The sequence below is a fragment of the Rhinatrema bivittatum genome, chromosome 3 (assembly GCF_901001135.1).
Source record: "Rhinatrema bivittatum chromosome 3, aRhiBiv1.1, whole genome shotgun sequence".
Taxonomy (NCBI): Eukaryota; Metazoa; Chordata; class Amphibia; order Gymnophiona; family Rhinatrematidae; genus Rhinatrema; species Rhinatrema bivittatum.
This window is the reverse complement of record NC_042617.1, coordinates 280199719-280221499: the sequence shown is the minus strand read 5'-3', so window position 1 is coordinate 280221499 and position 21781 is coordinate 280199719. Positions and strand designations below refer to the sequence as shown.

Sequence of the window (21781 nt, the reverse complement as noted above, 5' to 3'; positions counted from 1 at the left end):
ACCCCAATCCTTCGGAACTTACATTGGCTCCCCATTAAACAAAGGATACTCTATAAGGTACTCACTATCATCCACAAAGCGACAAACAAATTAGCCCCCATCACATTAAGCTCTCAACTCCAACCACACACTTCCTCCAGACCAATCAGAAGCGCATACAGAGGAACACTGCATGCTCCGCAAATAAAATCATCATTGAGCAAACGAGCACTATCTTCAGCAGGCCCACACCAGTGGAACACTCTTCCCCCAGATCTCAGATTAGAACCCAGTCATCAAGAATTCAAAAAAAGACTGAAGACTTTTCTCTTCCAACAAGCTTTCCCAGACGCTTAATCTTACTGTGACTGACAGACTTCCTAATTACTGACAAACTTACTGTGACTGACAGACCTCCTAATTACCAGGTATCCCTTAACTATGGACGCTGTATCAAGTACTATTTTTAAGAATCTGCAACTGGACAATTATCTTTGAGCTCAAAAATTCACTTTATTTCATATATATATTAGGCACTGCTTATATTTATATTTATTGCTACGTTAAATAGTTATACTTCTTATATAAAATATTATATTTCTTTATTTATTACCAGTTAAAATATTATTACTTTATTTAGCACTATGTTAAATTGTCAACCAGTTATACTGTTCCATATGTTATACGGTTCCATGTAAAGCTCCGCTCTTTGTTGAGCAGTTCTTCGTTGTATGTAAACCGGAGTGATTTGTAGTCCCTACAAGAACTTCGGTATATAAAAATTAAAAATAAATAAATAAATAAATGCTCTCTCTCTCTCTCACAGGCAGGCTCTCAATCACAGACATACTCTCTTTCACATGTACAGGCTCTCAATCATTCACATACATGCAATCTCTCACTCACTCACACACACAAACACACACACACACACAGACCTCCCCCTCCCCCCCGCAGCCCGGAAGAGGAAGTGGAGAGTATCTGGTGCGTGCGTGGCAAGAAGAGGCCACACTAGTGCGCTCGGCATCGGCCCGAAGAAAAGAAGACTGCAGTGCGACTCGGAGGAAAATGAAGAGGTTCAACCGCGGCCGATGGGACTCCGCCTCCGCGAGGGCTGAAAATGAAGAGGTTAGCGTTGGGAGGAGGCTGCTGCTGCCGCGAGTTCCCGGGGTGGGGGTGGGGGAGAGAGAGAGTGAATGAGCGAGCAAACACACATGCTTGCTCGCTCACTCTCTCTCTCCCCCACCCCGGGAACTCGCGGCAGCAGCAGCCTCCTCCCAACGCTAACCTCTTCATTTTCAGCCCTCGCGGAGGCGGAGTCCCATCGGCCGCGGTTGAACCTCTTCATTTTCCTCCGAGTCGCGCTGCAGTCTTCTTTTCTTCGGGCCGATGCCGAGCGCACTAGTGTGGCCTCTTCTTGCCGCGCACGCACCCGATACTCTCCACTTCCTCTTCCGGGCCGCGGGGGGGGCGGGAAGAAGAGAACACGCCGGTGCCGCTGACTCCAGCTGTCCTGCCGCGTTCCGCCCGGGCTGACAGCATTTTAAGCCCGGGCGGAGGAGGACCGGGGAGCAGCTGGGTCAGCGGGGAAGTGTGGCGACACTTGTCTGCGAGCCAGATGCAGCCCTCAAAAGAGCCATATCTGGCTCGCGAGCCATGGGTTCCCGACCCCTGCCCTAGGAACTCCAATGACTGCGAGGGTATTAGACGACTCTTGGCCAGGTTGACCACCCACCTGAGCGTTCGCAATAGCTGAAGCACACGGTGGACAGTCGAATGGGAAAGTTATTCCGATTTTGCTCGAATCAGCCCATTGTCCAGGTATGGTTGCACCACATGTCCTTCCCTGCGCAGTTGCACTGCCACTACCACCATAATCTTGGTGAATATCCTGGGTGCGGTAGCAAGGCTGAAAGACAGAGCTTGAAACTGGTAATGATGGCCTAGGATGGAGAACCTCAGGAACTTCTGGTGGGCGGCCGGGTCTCCGATGTGTAAATACGCCTCTGTCAGATCTAGGGATGCTCGAAACTCCCCCTTTCGAACTGAAGCAATGACGGACCGCAAAGTCTCCATGCGGAAGTGGGGAATTTTGAAGACATCTGTTGACCCAATTTAAATTGAGAATGGGCCGGAAAGTTCCCTCCTTTTTTGGTACCACAAAGTAAATTGAATAGCAGCCCCTTTGTTGTTCCTCCGGAGGAACAGGCATAATTGCGCTGCAACGTCTCCTTTACTGCCCGACGCTTTGTTGCATATCCGCATGGGGAGACCAGGAACCGGTGCCGGAGGCGACGTGCAAAATCTAAAGCGTAACCGGGTCTTATCACAGAGAGAACCCACTGGTCCGATGTGAGCTTGGTCCATTCCTTGTAAAACAGAGACAGTCTGCCTCCTACCACCGGAACCGAGGAATGGACCGGCCGCACATCATTGCTGAGGCTAGCCTCCCTGTGCGGACTGGGTGTTACCAGGTCTTCAGAAGCAGCACCCGCGAAAGGACTGAGTCCATGACTGCGGTCTGCTAGAATTCTGTCAAGGAAGAAGTGGACGAATGGGCACTCGAGACCTTCGGCCTCCACGAAAGTGAGATCTAGAAGAAAAGGAACCACTTGGGCCTTGATTTATCTTCCAGCAGCCGGTGCACCTTATTCTCTCCCAGAGACTGAATCATGTCCTCCAGTTCCTTTCCAAACAGCAACTTGCCCTTAAAAGGCAGAGATCCCAGCTGGGATTTGGAAGAAACATCCGCAGACCAGATTCTTAACCACAACAGCCTGCGCACAGAGACCGCGGAAACCATGGATCTGGCAGATGTCCACAGTAGATCATAAAGGGCATCTGCACTATAAGCGATGGCAGCTTCAAGCTGTCCTGCCTGAAGCACTTCCCCTTCAGACAGGAATTTGTTGGCCTGTAGTTGTTGCACCCAGCGAAGGCCAGCTCTCAAAGAAAAACTGCTACATACCGCTGCTCAGACTCCCAGCGCTGAGACCTTGAAGATCTTCTTAAGCTAAAGCTCCAGCTTCCGATCCTGTAAATCTTTGAGGGCCGTCGGCCCAGTGACAGGTAATAGTGGTCTTTTTTGTAACTGCTGACACCACTGCATCCACCTTGGGAACTCTCAGAAGGTCCAAAGCCATCTCCGGCAGAGGATAGAGCTTGTCCATCGCTTTAGTGACTTTCAATCCCAAATCCGGGGTGTCTCATTCCCTGAACAGCAGGTCAGTAACCGAGAAATGGAAGGGAAAAGAAGTAGGAGGACCCCTCAAGCCCAAGAACACAGGATCTATAGAACCTAACAGGGACTCCTCCTGTGGAGCATCGATACCCAATTCCCCTAAAATAGCGGGAATAAGAGGTCTGAGCTCCTCCTTTCTAAATAGGCGGACCACCTTCGGGTCGTCTTCCTCTACAACCTGGGACTCACGAACAGCACTCTGCTGCTGGTCCCCATCCCCCTCAATCCCCCTCGGGGGCTGGTCTGGTGGGTTCTGATTATCCAGGTCCGAGCTGTCCGAAGACGTGTCTGAATCGTCCTGGGATGCCACTGTTCTTAAGGGGTGCTTTGCCTTAGAGGACCCCCCTTTCTCCTGAGACTTGGATCGCTTTCTGGCCTTGGAGGAGGACTCGCAAAGGCAGATTTGCCAGCAAAATGCTTCTTGTTGGACTTCCTGGCTTTTAAAGCCTTGTGCAATAATAAAATAAACTCTGAGGAGAAGGGAGATGAGGAAGAGCAGACTGAATCTGCCTCGGTCTCATCCCGCTATGCATTAGAATCGGCCAGCACTGGTGCTTTTCCCCGTGGTGCTGGCTGCTGAGGAGACAACGAGCGGGAGAATCCCCTGCCCTGCCGTGAGTTATGCCGCCAAGCTGAAGGCATCCAAAATGGCGCCCGTTTCCATTCCAAGTGGGAACGGATTAGGGGAAGGAGGCTGCAGGTCCCCGAACGCTTGCGAGACTGATCGCATGCAAAGCATGACACACACACACACACACACACACACAAACCCCCGGCGGCAGCAGAGGTTCCCTTGCCCCCGGGGAGACAGGCCGAGCATAGGCCATCTCGACAGATGCGCACGGAGCCGCACACGCGGCATGACAACCTTCGCAGCATGAGAGAGAAAGCAGAGAAATTTTTTTTTTTTTTTTTTGCAAATTTGGCGAAAAGATGACAAACAAAGAAAGCGCAAGGTCACACGCGGCAGGGAGGAAATGGAGAGCCCAGGAAGAAATTACAAACGGCTCAGCAAAGCTTTTGGCATTATTACTATTTATTTTTTTTTTTTTAACTTGCCCGGAAGCCTTTGGGTCCTGGTCCTGCTGGGGTGATCTGGGCTCCCCGGTATCACCCCAAGCACTGCTGCACAGTGGCAATAGGGCCCTCGACCCCTAGTCGCAGCTGCCTCAAATACCAGTGGGGATGGTCCCTTCAGGACCTGGCAACCCCCGGGGAGGCTGAAGAATGCTCTCCTCCTGTCATTTTTTTTTTTTTTTTTTTTAATTAAAACCAAATTCCTATCTGATAAAAAACTACTCTAATTTACTTAATTCCTTTTTGTGTGTGTGTGTGTGTGTGTGTTTTTAACTAAGTAATCAGTACAGACTGTGAGTTTTGTGTCTCCACCATCTGCTGGAGACGGAGAAATACTGACGGATTGTGGGTGGCACATCAGGCTATAGGGCAGAGTCTGTCAAAACTTCTCTGTCTCCATCTGCTGGAGGGGAGGCAAAACCTAGGAGTCTGGACTGATCCGGGTGCGTACAGGGAATGCTTGCCTACCATCTGCTGGAGACAGAGAATACTGGCAAGCCGAGGTCAGCACTGATGCTTATAAGGCGTGACAGAAGCGAGCCTGTTGATTTCTCTCTCTCAGGCCGATGGAGCGCACTGTTAGCCTGCTCTTGGACGCGCGTTTTCCCTTACCCCTTATTCAGTAAGGGGAGGAAAACGCGCGTCCAACCTGCGGCACCTAATAGCGCCCTCAACATGCAAATGCATGTTGAGGGCCCTATTAGGTATGCGCGTGGGATACAGAAAGTAAAATGTGCAGCCAAGCCGCACATTTTACTTTCAGAAATTAGCGCCGACCCAAAGGTCGGCACTAATTTCTTCCGGCACCGAGAAAGTGCACAGAAAAGCAGTAAAAACTGCTTTTCTGTGCACCCTCCGACTTAATATCATAGTGATATTAAGTCGGAGGTCCCGAAAAGTAAAAAAAGTAAAAAAAAAAAAAAAAAAAAAATTGAATTCGGCCCACAGCTGTCAGTTTTGCCGGCGTCCGGTTTCCGAGCCCGTGGCTGTCAGCGTGCTCGAGAACCGACGCCGGCAAAATTGAGCATTGGCTGGCAAACCCGCTGACAGCCGCCGCTCCTGACAAAAAGGAAGCACTAGGGACGCACTAGTGTCCCTAGCGCCTCCTTTTACCCGGATCTACCGCGTCACCTAATTTAAATAGAGAATCGCGCTCACCGGCGAAGGGCCAGTGCGTGCGCCGGGAGAGCGGGCGTTCGTCCGCTCTCCTGCGGACTTTACTGTATCGGCCTGAGTGTCTGCTGGTGGCTGAGCATAACCCACTGGTCTGGATTGGTCCGATTGACTGAAGAGAAATGAACCTATTTTTGTCTTCTATAAAAGGATTGGGGGCTGAGGAAAAAGTACTTAAATGCCTGCACAGGAACATAAGAATTTAATGCAAAGCTTTTTAGAAAGTATATATATGCTGTGTGAACACTGAGCCTTTAAACGTAAATGAACATGGACATAACTAGCTAGCTCTTCTTGGCAGGCCCAGATTTAGGTACAGCCAACTGCCTAAGGTGCCAAATGTGTAGGCCAAAGAGGAGCCTGCTTCTGCTTGCTGGCAAGGCTTTAAGGGGACACTGCTGTGGCACCAAAATATTAAATCTGGCCCTGCTTCTTGGGCATTTGTGTTTTAAAAAGTATAACTCCTCCTCACCCCTCTCCCCCTGCCCCCATCCTTCACCTATAACCGCCAAAGATCGAATTGAAAGGGATTTCAGTGAGATAATTGTATAGTGCTTGTACCTAGTCACGAGAAGCACCAGATTTTCAATGGCGCTAGTTTGCACACAAAACAGTCCCCCCTGTGAGGAAAATGTTACTATTTCCATGACAATATATGGATATATTTTGTACTAGAGGCAGGGCTGGCGCGTCCATTAGGCGAACTTCGGCGGTCGTCTAGGTCAGTGGTCCCCAACCTTTTTTTGCACCAGGGACCGGCTTCAAGCAAGACCATTTTTCCATGGCCCGGCAGGGCCGGGTGAGGGTGGGGCAGGGGTGGGGCTTTGGTCATATGGGGGTGGGGTTATGGAGGGGGTTGGATTTTAGTGCATACTTATTTAATTATGACATTTATAATGTGAATGTGACTCAACTCACCATAGGATCAGAATGAGTGGGAGCACCGGGTGCCGATTACTGCTACTGGCACTGAAGCCCATTCTGCTGCCTCTTCTGTGCAGGCCCCGTAGGCTTCCAGTTCCTCCATGCTGATCTTGTACATTGTGAGATCCGCATAGAGAAAGTGCTACTCTTATACATTCCCAAAGATTACATGTGCCAATCAGTAAAAAGTAATTTTTTTTTTTTTTTTTACATTTGCTGTCTGATCCTAGTTTTCTAATCGGTTGGTCACAGGCTTTTTTTTCCACCTTCCCTTTCTTATTTTTTTGCCAATTCCTTTTATATTGTCTTTTTTTCTATTTCTTTTCTCTCCATCTGTCTTCCCTCAAACACAGTCAGGTTCTCATTCTCACATGCTTTCTCTCTCTCTCTCTCTCTCACACACACACACAGGCTCTCACTCTCATATGCTCTCTCATATACAATCATTCATACACACAGTCTCTCACTGGCACATGCTGTCTGACTCACACACAGGCTCTCTCTCACTCCCACATGCTGTCTTGCTCAAGCACAGGCTCTCACTGTCACATGCTGTCTCTCTCACACACACAGAGGCTCTCACATGCTTTCTCTGCAAACATTCAGGTCTTCACTCCCACACACAGTCTCTCAACTCACTCTCACACACAAATCTTTCAGCTCATCTCATACACGCACACATACACACTCTACAGGCCCTCAGCCTCTCTCTCACCTCTGGGCCTCTTCTTTACGGGTTGCTACAGGATGGGCTCTGCAGCGGCCCTAGTCTTCTCGGGCCGCGCTGCACCTCTTCTGCACACAGCTGATGCTCCTCCTCCTTCCTACCCAAGCAGTTCCGGCAACATTTTTCTAACGGGGCCGCACAGGCAGGAAGGAGGAGGAGCACCTGCACGTTTAGACGCGACCTTTTTCTTCGGGCCGTGGTGACGTGAGCTCCACCACAGCCCTGCTGAACTTCTTGCTGTGTGTATCCGACACACAGAACAGCAGTAGTTCACCGCTCAACCGCCAGTGGGATGAGGTCCAGCGGCGGCTCGGCGCCCTCTAATGCTGTGCTTCCACCGGCCCTGGGCAGCGGGCAGCATCCACCCCCCAAAGTGTGCTCTGAGCCGCCGCAGAGTAGAGCACACTGTCAGTGAGCGACCGAGGAGGGGGAGCGGCAGAGCAAGGGTCGCCTAGGGTGCCCAGTACCCTTGCACCGGCCCTAACTAGAGGCCTACCCCAGAATGATTTGTAGGACATGTACGTATCACATCTGAGATCTACTCAAGCCCATGAGAGGGTGGGGAAGGAGCTGCTGCTACTATGGTGGCATCTGCTAGCCACAGAACAGTGCTAAACACCATTCTCAGCTGCGCTTTCCCTAGCAATGGTACATTGTTGTCCGCATGTGATATTGGGGGGTGTGGAGGGGATAAAGGGAAAAGGTGTTGAGGATTCTCATCTTTAGGCGCTGTAGCATTCAGTTGCTGAGCTGTGCTATCACAAGTATTTGTTATTTACTCTTTTGGATAGTAGAAAGACTAGGGGACACTCCATGAAGTTAGCATGGGGCACATTTAAAACTAATCAGAGAAAGTTCTTTTTTACTCAACGCACAATTAAACTCTGGAATTTGTTGCCAGAGAATGTGGTTCGTGCAGTTAGTATAGCTGTGTTTAAAAAAGGATTGGATAAGTTCTTGGAGGAGAAGTCCATTACCTGCTATTAAGTTCACTTAGAGAATAGCCACTGCTATTAGCAATGGTTACATGGAATAGACTTAGTTTTTGGGTACTTGCCAGGTTCTTATGGCCTGGATTGGCCACTGTTGGAAACAGGATGCTGGGCTTGATGGACCCTTGGTCTGACACAGTATGGCATTTTCTTATGTTCTTATTTGTGATACCTGATTTAGCTACAGCTATGTGGCAGGGTCACTGTGTGGGTGTGGCAAAAAAAAAAAGACACAAACCCCCCCAGGCCCCTTCCTTGGGGGGGGACATTCTCTACTCTGAATTTCAAACAGGGATGGTATCCCCCAAGCACATTCCCCCCTTGGTGAGACCTGCTGCCCTGAACATAAATGAGGCCAGTATCCGGCAACCTGCCTTCCATACCTTTTGTGCTATTCAAGAAAACATAAAACCACACTCACACTCGTGAGTCAACACTCACACAGATTTCAGGATAGCAGTGTTTTATTGTTAATGCTAAGTTCCAGATCTAAAAGCAGTGCATCAGAAATAATAAACAGATACAGCAAAGGGAACAGTTGCTATAATGTAACGCAAATGCTTTATTATTTATTAGGAAGCTGGCCCAGTCATGTCTGTCAGTTGAGGATTCTTTATTGTCTGGCCTTCTTTTATCTCCCTCCCTTGCCTCTATTAGTTTTTACCCTTTTTGTCTGCACATTAGCAGTATGTTTTGAGAGATGCATATTATTTCCCAAAACACTGTACAGGTTAAGAACCAGTGTAGCCTCAAAAGTTTTGAAAAACTGTGTAAAAATGTTCTTTCTACAACTTTGTATAAGCCAAGTTCAAATTTCTGCACTACAAGCCCGTATCATGCAAATATTGAAATTTTTTATGCATGTTATGTTTTGCTGTATACACAGGGTTCATGACTTGTGTGCATGCACGCACAACTTAGAGGGAACAGTGCCTCTTATTCTTACAATTGTTGTATAGTCATGTGATGTAGGATCAATAGGAGAACACCGAGTGCAATGAGGCCTACCTTTTGAATCTATCCTAAGCTAAACTTTTCAGACTTGGGCCAATCAATTCTATTACAAGCCCTGAGTTTTTATACTGGAAAGCTTGTGAAATATGCATCTTCCCACTCTAAACCAAAGTAACTCATCACCTAAACCCAAAAGAAAACCAGTTCAGAATAAATTAGATGTGAGAATTTGGGGTGTTGTTTTTTTCTCACAATTCTTGCCTGAGCACTGTTACTCTGTGGAAACTTATACATTTCTATGCATTGTTCAACTCACCATGCCATGAACTTTGCAAACCTACAGCAGAATGATGCTGAAATCCACCTGCAAGCACACACTGTCTGTGGAAGCCCACTCTTCTAATCACCAATTCCTTTCCTTTCCTAGCATCGACGCTTCAACCTAGTGCCAGAAGCAAGCACTCTGGCTACAGCAACCCCCCCCCCCCCAAGAAAGGAAATGCACCAGACTCTGAGGCGAGACCTGACTTTTCAACCAGGTGCTGAATGGATGGCAGACATGGTTGGTGGGGGGACTATCTGCTACATTTCTTATAACTGAGAAGCACTTAATGAGCTCGCCTGCCTTTTCTCTCACAACATGTTCAAGGGCAGGCCTCCTTTGAACAAACGACAGCTTCTAATCCGCTACAGCACTACCCTGAAGAACCGACTATCCAGCCTTTGCTACAGTGTACTTCTTGTGGGGCTGCCTGTCCTTATCTTCAGACTGCATCTGGCTTTGGGTAAGGAAGTCCTCTTGTCTACAGTATCTGCGGAACTGACGTTACATACAGACTGGGCTTCACTAAGTCTTTCTTGCTCTGGCTCCTTGTGCGGTGCAGCCGACATCCAGTTGTAATTGCATAAAATGTATAATTAATGATAGTGGAAGCAGAAGGTAATATGGATAGACAAAAAAAATCCACTGGAACTCCCTTTAGATGCTCATGGACCCTTTGGGTAAGTCTCGGTTCATTTCCCTGTCTGTAACGTAGTCGATAACAGCAGAGAAAGATCAGTTATGGCCCATCCAGTCTCTGCACTTACTCCTGTGGATGCTGCTAAGGATCGTTAGCTGTCGGCCATAGAGCTTGACTGCTCCTTATCCAAAGCATGTTTTGTTTTTTATCTTCCTCGTGCAAGATTCCCCCCCCCCCCCTTTTTTTTTTTTTTTTTTTTTAAGTTTACAGCCAGTACTTCTTCCATATCCAACAACAAATGTTGAATTTCAGCTTACTATCTCTCTCTGGGAAACACCACGCATTTAAATTCGTATACTACAAGGAAGCTTCGACTTGTTTAAAAAGGTAACACAAAGTGTCTTAATGGTTTAAAAGACAAATTCATAACAAACAGCAGAGATCGTCAATCACTTAATAAAAAGAGGTAATAGAAAGAGGAAACCCAAGGAAGGACAAGGTTGCTATTCCTTAAGGGCAGATTTTCAAAGGGTTACGCGCGTTACCCCGGAAACCTGCTCCTGCGTGTGTGTCCCAGGGCTTTGAACAAGGGGTGGGGGCGTGGTGCTGGTCCTGGGGCAGGACTGGGGCCTCCAGCACAGTGGCTGTGCCGGGGGATGGTGCGCTGGCAGCCAGCTGGCGTGCGGCAGGTGTAAATAACTGAAACAAGGTGGGGGATTTAGGTAGAGCTGGGGGGGTGGGGGGAGCGGAAGAAAAGTTCCCTCCGAGGCCGCTCCGAAATCGGAGCGGCCTCGGAGGGAACGGGGAAAGCCATCAGGGCTCCCCCTAGGGCTCGGTGTGCACCCCCTTGCGTGCGTCAACCCCGGATTTTGTAACGTGCGCACGGCAGCATGCGCATGTTTTAAAACCGGGTGTACATTTGTGCGCACCGGGTAGTGTGCACAAATGTGCCCCGTGCGCACAGATTTTAAAATCTGCCCCTAAGGGAGCAAATGGAGTCGAACAGAATATACTGCTTCTCTGGCAATGCTGTTGCTCGTTTTTTCACTCCAACCCGGAAATCACACTCTCTAAGGTATAAAGGGTCTTCCGATACGGCTGGAACCTCAGCATTTTGTGTCTCACTCACTAGTCACCTGATGTGTAGCTGTCAACTTGGCCTTCTAAACTTGGTTCACATATACAGTGCTCTGTCTTGTCACGTATGCTGCTCCCCCCTGCCTCCCAGGACGGCTGAGCACACCATGGGGTCTGCTTGTTCTCTTTTCTTTTGTTCCTGTGACTTCCGTCTGGCATCCTCCTATCTGCACTCATGCAATTCACATATACCCTTGCACGCAATCATGCAGCCTTTGCTAGCAGATATGCATTTTTAATGAAGGTCATTTAATCATTTTAACTCCTCACAAGGTCCCACAGTAGTCCAAAAGGCAGCCAACTGCAGCATAGCTGTCACCTGAACATCGGTTAGCCTAGATGCATGCAGTTTTTTCATGCCACTATCAGCTTGCTGCATTGAACTAATCTAGGAGGAGCCTGTACCCTGCCAACCAGACCTGGCTGTATGAATCGCTGCATTTCAGCTAGGACTTCTCGTTTTTTACTGTAGTTACAGCATGCCAGACAGATCTATCTGCTAATTGGCTCTCTCATTACATGTAACCTTGTCATGTCAGCATGACTAATATTCTTCCATCCTGCCCTACTACATCATATGTACATAAGACAGTAGATTGTAAGCTCTATTGAGCAGGGACTCTCTTGTGTGGTGTTTTATTCGGTACTGCCTACATCGAGTAATGCTATAGAAATGTTTATAGTAGAAGGTAACTTTGTGGGGTTAAAAGCTCCTTTATTACAGTGTTTTGTTTTTCTAGCCTAATAAAATATATAAGTTATAATGTTGCAATACTGTGTAATTTAGGTTTCTGTATTTCCTTCACCTGATTACTGACTCAAAACAGGATTTTTTTTTTGTTAATGCACCTAATTGCCAAGGTACTATGTATTCATTTAAAATTATTTGTTACTAGCATATTTCAAAGTTCAAACTGATTTCTAAAGAGCAGACATAAAAACACTAAAACTAAACCAAGAAATAACATTACTTCTGCGCCTCCCTGCCCTGTTGCCCACTAATGAGCAGGGCCAAACACTGTGGGCAATTGCTTCTCACCTCCACCCCTTGCATTGCACCCTTTCCCACCTGTGTTTCAGGGGCCAAGCGCTCTCCAACCAGGTCTGCCTTCAGCTCTGCTCCCCTCCACGTGGAACCTGGGATTTAATTCACCCCTTTGGAGGCCGTAATGGAGGTGGTAGGTAGAAAAAAAAAAAAGACTCTTGCATGTGAAAACATCATACCTGAAAGCAGCAACAAGCCATTAAGGAATGTCCAGCGAGGCAGCGGACAAGCCACAGAATGTGTCATCAGCCTCCCTGCAATGGGCTCCGCCCACAGATTAATAGCTGATGAGCATCAAGTTTTCATACTGTCATGGTCGAGTTTAAACGTGGTGAAGGACCCCCCCAGAAAAAAACATTTGTATGCACAGGACAACAGCGCCTATAGATATTGTCTTATTGGGTTTGGCTCTGCAACTCAAACCTGCTCCCAAAGGATCCCATAGTTGCCCCCAAGATCCATGACTTTTAATTGCCTTCCTGAGGCTTCCACGCCAGCTCAGAGCAGGAATAAGTCTGCCCAGCTTCCCTTATGGCTCTGTAGCTCCCATTAATTCCTATGGGAGGAAAAATGTATTTTTTTTTCCCTCCCCATAAGAGCCAGTCCATGCTTCCTTTCTTTCCTTTTACTCTGTTATTCCATTAGAATGCAAGGGGGGGGGGGAGGAAGTGACAGGACGGAGCTCAGAAAATCTTCTGAGCCATTTCTCATAACATTTAAAGAGCCTAGCGGTTAGAGCAGCGAGCTGTGAACCATAGAAGCCAGGGTTCAAATCCCACTGCTGCTGCTTGTGACCTTGGGCAAGTCCCTTCACCCTCCATTGCTTCAGGTACAAACCTGGGGGCCTAATTTACTGAGGCTTTTCTCCCATGTTTAGTAAATGAGGCCCTTAGATTGTGAGCCCACTGGTGACAGGGACATCGCTGCAGTGCCTGAATGCATTTCTGCTGAAAGGCAGAATATACATTACATACATAATAAAAAATATCCTTATCTAGAGTTGTGTGCAAAACTTTCCCCATGGGATCCTGCCAAGTATTTGTGACCTGGCTTGGCCACTGTAGGAAACAGGATCCTGGGCTTGATGGTCCTTTGGGCTGACCCAGTATGGCAAGCCTTATGTTCTTAATGCTGCAGAGCTTGTTCTTTTTGAGTCTTACAGTTCAACAGTTTTGATGGTAAATGGCATAACTAGCACAGTCAGCTTGTCTGTTACTAGGAACCAAAGGCCTCCCCACTGTTACACTTCCCCTGGAGTTGTAGCAATCTGCCCTTCTAAGCTCATGTCTGTAAATCCATTGCAGTCTTTCCTTATTCCTTCTAGCCAGGATTCTGGCACCCCAGCAACTTTTCTCGTGGCACCATGTTAACGTTTAAGGCCTGTAATGTCAAACCTTTTGTGATAAGTGCAGTCCTTTGTCAAAAGCAAAGGTTGCCTGCCATCAGGGCCGGCGGAACCAGTAGGCGAGCTAGGCCTGTGCCTAGGGCGCCGAGACTTAGGGGGCGCCGCGGCAGGCAGCAGAATTTTGAAAGGGCAAAAAGTGCCCTTTCAAAATTCTGGCAGCCTTCGTCTCGCCTAGATGGAGACCAAGCGCCGAGATTTAGGGGGTGCCGCAGCAGGCAGCCAGCTCCCCGACTCGTCCTGCCTCCCCCCGAGTGTCACCCTCCCGACACCCCCCTAGTGGTCCAGTTGACCCCTATCACATGGTAGGGGCTGAAGGCCACCGGCACCATTTTGCTTAGTGGCAGCCGAGGCCCCGGGAGCGGCAGATCGCTCCCGGGACCTCGGCTGGACCACTAGGGGGGTGTCGGGAGGGTGGCACTGGCGGGGAGGCAGGACGAGTCGGGAGCTGGCTGCCTGCCTGCCGCGGGCTGAAGGTAACCGGCGCCGGTCTTCTTTCTGTGAGTGTGTGTGTATGTGAGAGAGGAATCTGCCAGTTTAAAAAAATGTAATATGATAATACATATACCTGAACTTTTGAAAAGTTGGATGAAATTGAATTTTAAGCATCCCTTGACTGGAAAATAAAATTTAACTTAAAGTGGGTAGAGACAAATACTTTAATTTTTTTTTTGTTTTAGTATTTAAAATGTTCATCTCAGCAAAATCACAAATTTAAGATACTGATGCCAGGTGGAGTTGTTTTTTTTAAGCATAATTTAAGCATGAAGACTAGAATAGAATCTGAAATGTTTTTGCTTTTTTTTTTTTTTTTTTTTTTTTTAAGCCTTTAGAAAATTTATATTTTTAAATGACTAAGACTGGAATATTCCCATTTAAAAGGGAAGCTGACTAAGGATGTCTTTCAGTTCCATATCTCCCACATGAATAATCATACGACTGACAGTTTGAAGAAAGAGACTTGCTTTATTGCCTGGAAGCGTAAAACAAGAGAAGCTGTACTGTGTGGGTGGCTGTCCCTTGGGAGGACAGAACCTGAAGGAAGGGTGTCATTTCGCCTTTTGATAGGAATGTGGTTTTCTTATTTAACGGTTGGGAGCATCACTTTCACTTTTAGTAAAAGTGAAAAATGCTGCAAGTCTGAAAGCAAGGTACTTCTGTGAGAGTGTAATGTGTATGTGAGACAGGGAGGGTGCTTCTGTATGTGTGATGTGTAAATGTGAGTCAGGGAGGGTGCTTCTGTGCATCAATGTGTGTGCGTGAGAGAGATGGAGCATGTTTTTGGCTGGCTTGTGGCTATGAGATAGAACATGTGTGTGATTGAGAGCTTGTGTGTAAGTGAAATAGAGCATGTGTGTGATTGAAAGTCTGTGTGTAAGTAAGAGAGAGCGAGAGCATATGTGATTGAGAGAGACTGGCCAGAGAGGTGACGTGTGAGACAGGCTGATCAGGGAGATGACTGGTGTGTGTGTGTGTGTGAGAGCGAGACAGACTGGTTGGGGAGATGATTGGTGTGTGAGAGACAGAAACTGGTCCTGAGGGTGTGACTGGTGTGTGTGTGAGAGAGAAGAGACTGGTTGTGGTCCCTAAGGAAGAGGTCTGTGAGGACAGCTACTGCTGCTTTTGGTATGGTCTGCAAGGGAAAAGAGTAGGAGAACTGCTGGAGAGGGTAAGTAAAGATGGCTTTTTAAGTTCATTTTTCTTGATTGACTATCATTTTAATTATTGGGTAGTATGTGATGTGTCTGCTGTTTGAAATATTTTATTGGTGTTTGGTAAAGCTTTCAAAATTTGCATGAGTCTTTAATTATTGGATATTCTATTCATCAGCTGTTTTGAAATTATTTTATTTGTATGATGTTATAATTATGATTAATTATTTATATATCTTTATTTTATTGATTTGTTTCACAAGGAATGGTGACATTTTTGTTTTTCCATTGTTACACTGTGTAGAGTCTGGCGTGATGTGTTTTACAGTTCAGTTTTTGTCTGCACATTTCTATTTATACTTTATTTGGCTTTATTCTGTATTTGGTGAGGGTTTGTGTTCTGCATGCAAAGTCTGAGATGAAGCATTTTTTAGCATGTGGTTTCTCTCTAGGGATCTGTAGTAGCTTGTCCTGTTCTGTTTTCCTGATAGGAGGTGTATTGATATTTTAGATTCTGGTGTAATTATTTGTGGTATTTTTTTTCATAGGTAGGGTTGTTATTCTTTGAGTGTTGGCAGATAGTACTGTGTTGATACGGGAGGACCATGCCGAAATATATCATAATAGGTATGATGCCATATGAATTCCAAGATGCAAAGTTTTCTTGTTGGCATCACAACAGTGCATGAAATTATCACAACAACTTGTATATTAATTTTACCTCAGAATGTCATTTTTCATGTAAAATATGTTATAAATGCATAATTTAAAATTGTGTATGGGGAGGGGGCGCCAGACTGTAAGGTTTGCCTAGGGTGCCTAATACCCTTGCACCGGCCCTGGTGCTGTGGGTGGACAAATTGGATGATTTAGAAAACCGGGGGAGGAGGAAAAAATGTACAGATTATAGGAGTTCCGGAGCAATTGGAAGGCACTCATGCGGTATTTTTTTTTTCCCCAAGTTGGATCCCAGAGGTGCTGGGCCTGGACTCTAAAAATGGCCGCCTTAAGCTAGAGCGGGCTCATCGGGCCTTGGCTCCCCCTCCTGTGTCCGGGAGCAATTATCATTCAATTTCACTACTACACGGACAAAGTCAAGAGTTTAGGAGAAGCCGCGGGAGACGAAGGCAGTTCCTTACTACTAGAGCGGAATTTTCTTCTTCGCTGATTTTTCCCAGCAGGTGCAGAAAAAGCGTGCGAGTTTCCTGGAGGGTTAAAAAAAAAAATACCCCAGCTGCGATAGCGCGGACTCCCCTATGCGCTGCCCTACCCGGCTAGGCTGCTAGCAACCGTGCATAATTGCATCCACATCTTCGATTCGGTGGTGGCGACGCAGCGATTCCTAGCCGGAGTGGGAAAGCAATCTTTCGCCTCCGGCAGGCTCAGAAACTCTGCATGATGAGTCAAAAGAGGCACCGACCACTTCTAGCTCTGCAGAACTGGAGGGAACCATTACATATTTACAGCAAGGGACAGAAGCGTGACTCTGTTTTGGATTTTTTGCACTTTGATAGTTTTTGCAGTTTATTTGTTTGTTTGGGTTGGGGGAATGGCCGCAAAAGAGATGGCAGTGTTCGCGAGATGCTGGGGCCACGAGCAGTAAGCCGATTTTAAACCGGCCTCCTCCTAGTACGCTCATGGCGGAGAGCGATTGCTCCGATGGGCTGCACAAGATCGTTGTGGGTTTGCTTGGAGGAGCGGCAGAAAGTAAGCTGAATATGTGGCCTTGTCGGGCGGCCTGATGGGACAGCACGAATTGAGAGTGTTATGCACAATATTATATATCAGCGGAGAGACTATCCTGGATGCTGGTTTTAGAGGGGTTTGGGGGGCGGGGAGGGACTATTTTCAAATCTGGACATTTGGAACTTCGTTTTTTGGTGGGTCCAACCCAAAGAATTTTTGATGGAGGTTTGGCGGGCGATTGTAAGGGCTAGGAGTGGAGGAGAGAGTTCTAATTTTCAGCGCTAGTTGATCACCATGGATCAGCAAGAAGTCGATGGAAACTGCATTAAATTTCCGGTGAAGTGCTTTCTACCTGGTGCCCGTTATTACTATCGAAGGCTGGAAGTGGAAGGAGCACAATAATGATTTTTTTCTACTTATTTGAATTGTTCTGGGGACGACGACAGGAGATTTAAATATTTGGATAAGGATTTTATTTTTTTGTTTTTCCTTGGGGGGGGGGAGGGGTTGGCTGTTTTTGTGGTGGTGTACTCTGGTGTTGGGTGGGAATCTCTGGACACATGGAAGGTCTCTGGAGGAGTTAACTGCCCACTTTCGGGCCGATACAGTAAGGACGCGTAAGAAACAGTGCGGCAGTGCCGGGCGCCTGCTCGTTTGCTGCGTGCATATTTTGGTTCACATACCGCTCGATTCGGTATTCAAATTAGATGCAAATCCAAGTGGCATCCAAAGCGCATCAATGAAGCGGTAGGCGTTCGCAGTCCATTTTACTGTATAGAGCGGTATGCAGCGCCTATACAGTATCCAGGGTGCGCTGGTACCTGCCATTTCAAATGTCATTTGAAATGTCATTCCACCAGGTAAGTGGATGGTTCTTTTCTACAGACCCCGCTGCCTTGAGCGCCCGGCTGGACGTCCATGCCAAGACCTTGGACGTCCAGCCGGGCGCTCAAGGCAGCGGTGCCTCCGATCATGGACACCCGGATACAGGCGGGAAGGTCCATGAACGGACGCCACGACCTTGGACGTCCGAGGTCGCGGCTTCCGTTCATGGACCTTCCTGCCTGTAGGCCCCGCTGCCTTGAGCGCCCGGCCGGACGTCCAAGTTTCCCAGTACATACATGGATATGCCACACTGTGGATTCTCTGGTGTACAGTTTGACTGGCAGCACATAAAAATTATTTAACAGTACATACATGGATCTGCAACACTGTATTCTCAAGTTTGTATTCTCAACTCAGCTATGCATTCTTATTTCAGCATCTACTACAGCCTTTATTCTAGACGCAGGAGGAAGGCTCCGTATAGGCGTCTGAAGAGGCGTTCATGTCTCCGCTGGACCCCGGAGCCTCAGGACACTTAGCGGACGCCCATCTCTCCGGTGCCCGTAGAGGCGTCCATGTCAACCCTAGCCTGGCGCGGCTCCCATCTAACGCCAGGGACAGGGTAGGCAGTAAATATTCAGTTTAAAGACGCAGTAAATAAGCTGGTTAACAGGGGAATAATTTGGGCACACGTTACTGTATCGGAGGGAATAGCTAATCCAATCATTAACATGTCATATACATGCGGCGGGCAGAAAGGGATACGCGTCCTTTTCGGCAAGCGGTAAGGAGGCGTGAAAGCCGATACTGAATCGCGGGTACGCCTTACGCGTTCAAAACGTGCGTCCAAAGCGGGTTACAAACCAGGTAACCACAGCCACGCTTTACTGTATCGGCCCGTTTATTAGAAAGGGGAGAGCTCAGTGGTTTGTTATGTTGGGGTCTCCTCTGCAAATTTTGTTATTCTGGGGAATGATAGTGTGGAAAAACCAGAGCTGGATTGGGGTATTAAGCTTTGAAGATAGAGGACTCACAGGTGGGTGTGTGGCAAGATAGGGGAGGTTTGGAATAAACTGGGGTGGGAGAATATGGATATGGTAGAGGGGGGGTGGATGGTGGATATTTTGGGAGTTTGAAATGGGAATTGTGGTTAATGTTAAGGAAAAGTTAAAACAAAGCATACAGTACTTTGCTTGGGGAAGTGTTAATGGTTCACTCACTGTTTTTGTCTCAAGGGCATTTACAGGTTATGTATTTATTTACCACTGTACTTCACCAGTTAGTATGGGTTTAACAAATAGAAGGAGACTGTCTAGTGATATAAAGATAGTATCCCTTAATGTTAGGGGAATTTCCTCACCGATAAAAAGATCTAGAATCTTACAGTACCTTAAAAACCAGCAATTCTCTGTGACTGTTTTTTGCAAGAAATACATTTAGTGGCCAAGTAACATGACAAGTTAAAAAGATCATGGGTAGGTCAACTGTATGCAGCCTCATTTTCTTATAGTAGAGGGGTGTGCATATAGATCAAGGTGTAGCGGAGTATGGTCCTAATAGTCTGTCTACTTTGATGGACTTTGCCAAATATTGTTGAGTAGGGTTGCCAACTTTTCCATAGATCACGACTGGACACTTGAGGATCGAGGACGATGTTTCTTCCCTCCCTCTCTTTTTTGCATCAGTTTTCATTTTTTCATATCATGCAACTTGGAGCCCATATGGTATTAGGCCTATTGTATGTAAACTGAAGCTGTGGAGTTCTCAACACACACGTGCAAATGAATATCAAAAATAGGAGGTTCCCTGTACATACCCAGATCCATCCAGACTCCTGGGTTTTGGCCCCAGCGGAGACTAGCAATTTTCAAAACAAAACTCCGCCTATATATAGGATGGTGCCACCTACAGTCCGGCAGTATTTCTCTGTTTCCAGCAGATGGTGGAGGTGCAAAACCTACAATGTGTGCTGATTGCTTAGGGTTTCAAAAAAAAAAAAAAAAAAGAGGAATTAGGAGTTAGTCTTAGGGTCTTGGTCCTTTGCAATTTATTCTTTGTTTTAAAAAAAAAAAGGTAAGAGCGCCAGAGATCCGATGCAGAGGACTTCAGCCTCCCAGGGGGCTGTGAGGTCCTGAGGAGACCATCCCCCCTGGTGTGTGAGGCAGCTGCAACCCAGGGTCGAGGACCCTTTTACAACCTCCTAGCAGCTCTGGGGTGATAATGGAGAGCCCGGCTCACTCCCCCAGTTGGAGCAGGATCTCTGGACGGCTGATGAGCAAGTTTGTTTTTAAAAATGAAAAGTTGGGGCTTTTCGATGACCGCTGTTTGGTTTTTTTTTCCTGTTGTCAAGGCTGTGTCTTTTGCCGCCGTTTTTGCCACTGTTTTTGGGTCGCGCTCTGACTTTGCCCTCCTGCCCGATGCCAAAAAGCTCGGTGGCCGCAAGTGCAGCTTGGCGCGATCGTGTCCGTAAGGGGTCAACCTCTGCTTGTCGTGCCTCCCCAGGGGGGAGGGATCCTTCGCTGGTCAGAAGAATGTTTGGCAGGGAGCTTGCAAGACTCCGGGGGCTGGGCCTTCCTCTCTCGCTCCGTTCCTGCTGAGCACGGGAACGGGCACCATTATGAGCTCTCTTAGAGCTGCCGCAAGAGACGCGCTGGGGAAGATATTTTCCTGCCACCCTTTTTCTCCACAGTAGAGGACTCTTGGGGGCAGCAAGATGTTAGTGCATCTCTCGTCTGCAAAGGAGAACAGCCCTGAGGGGGCTTCTGCTTCCTCCTCTCTTTCATCCTTTGCCTCAGAGTTTAATTTGTTAATGTCCAGGGCCTTTAAGGCCAAAAAGGTCAGGAGACCAACAGCCTGGAGGGAAGGCTCCTTTACTGTGTCCAAGGCTGGCTCCGCAAAGCGGGCTAAGGATTAGGATAGAGCTGGAACTGTGAAGGTTAAGTGCCTGTTCACGTCAGGGGCATCGCTTCCGGATTCAGATTCCTCAGAACAAATCTCTGACTCACAGAACTCGGTCATTCAGTCCGAGCCCCCACTGGGAGTAGATGTGGGCGCTGATCCACAGCAGGATCCAGGTTGGGGTTCCCAGGTTGTGGACGGGTATGTCCCAAAGCTGGTCTGCCTGTTTCAAAAAGAGGTATTTTTTGTTTTCTTATTCATTTTTGTGGACATCACGGACTTGCTGTTCAGAGAGGAGGTCATCCTTAATTTGGGATGAAAGGTTATTAATGCTATGAATGAGCTATATCCTCTACTGGAGGACACTTTATACCTTCTTTGAGTCCCCGAGGTGGACGCAGCGGTGTCTTCAGTCACAAAAAAGGCCACTATCCCGGTTATAGGAGCGACAGCCCTCCAGTACCTACGGGATAGAAAATTTGGACTTCCAACTTAAAAAACTTTGTTTTGGGGTCTCTGCACTGGGAGTGTGGGCGTCCATGTGCAGCGGTTTTTTCCTTAAGAGCGGTCCTTGGCTGGGTGCAGTGATTACAGGCTAACGCAGGTCTTTCGGTGGAAGAAACTCTTCCACCAAAAGTCGCTTCAGGCGGGTCATCTGGAAGCATCGTTTGCTTACAGGGCCGAAGCTTTTTCCAATATATTGTGGATTATGGCCTGGTCTATGGTGTCAACTGTCTCGACCTGCAGACGCCTTGGTAAACGATGGGGACTGAGGATGTTTTCTTCTGATGCTCAGCTGGATTCTTGCCGTTCAAGGGCAAATTGATTTTTGGAAAGGGCCTGTATGGCATGAGTCAATCCACAAGTAGACATCAGGCCGGGGTTCAGCCTTTTTTCATGGCCTGGGCGCTGGTCCATTCCTCAATGCTGGTTGTAGGGGACAGATTGTCTCTGTTTACCAAGAATGGGCCAGGTTAACATCTGACCAGTGAATACTCACCATAGTAACACAAAGCTGTGCTCCATATTTTGCACATCACCCTCGGGACCGTTTTCTAGTCTATCCATGCGGTTACCAGGGAAGCGGAGAGCGGTGCAAGGCACTTT

General features: G+C 47.6%; 1 protein-coding gene across 3 annotated transcripts in view; it reads left to right on the top strand.

The window, feature by feature from the left end:
• STAT2 (signal transducer and activator of transcription 2) overlaps window positions 1–21781 on the top strand; it is a 157959-nt gene that overhangs the window by 127446 nt on the left and 8732 nt on the right. For 2 of the 3 annotated variants that reach the window (XM_029594807.1, XM_029594808.1), the window contains one exon: window positions 9495–11938. The gene's annotated coding sequence lies outside the window, so the exon portion shown is untranslated. Of the gene's footprint in view, window positions 1–9494; window positions 11939–21781 lie in introns of those variants that run through there. The other variant, XR_003855535.1, reaches the window with a different exon arrangement.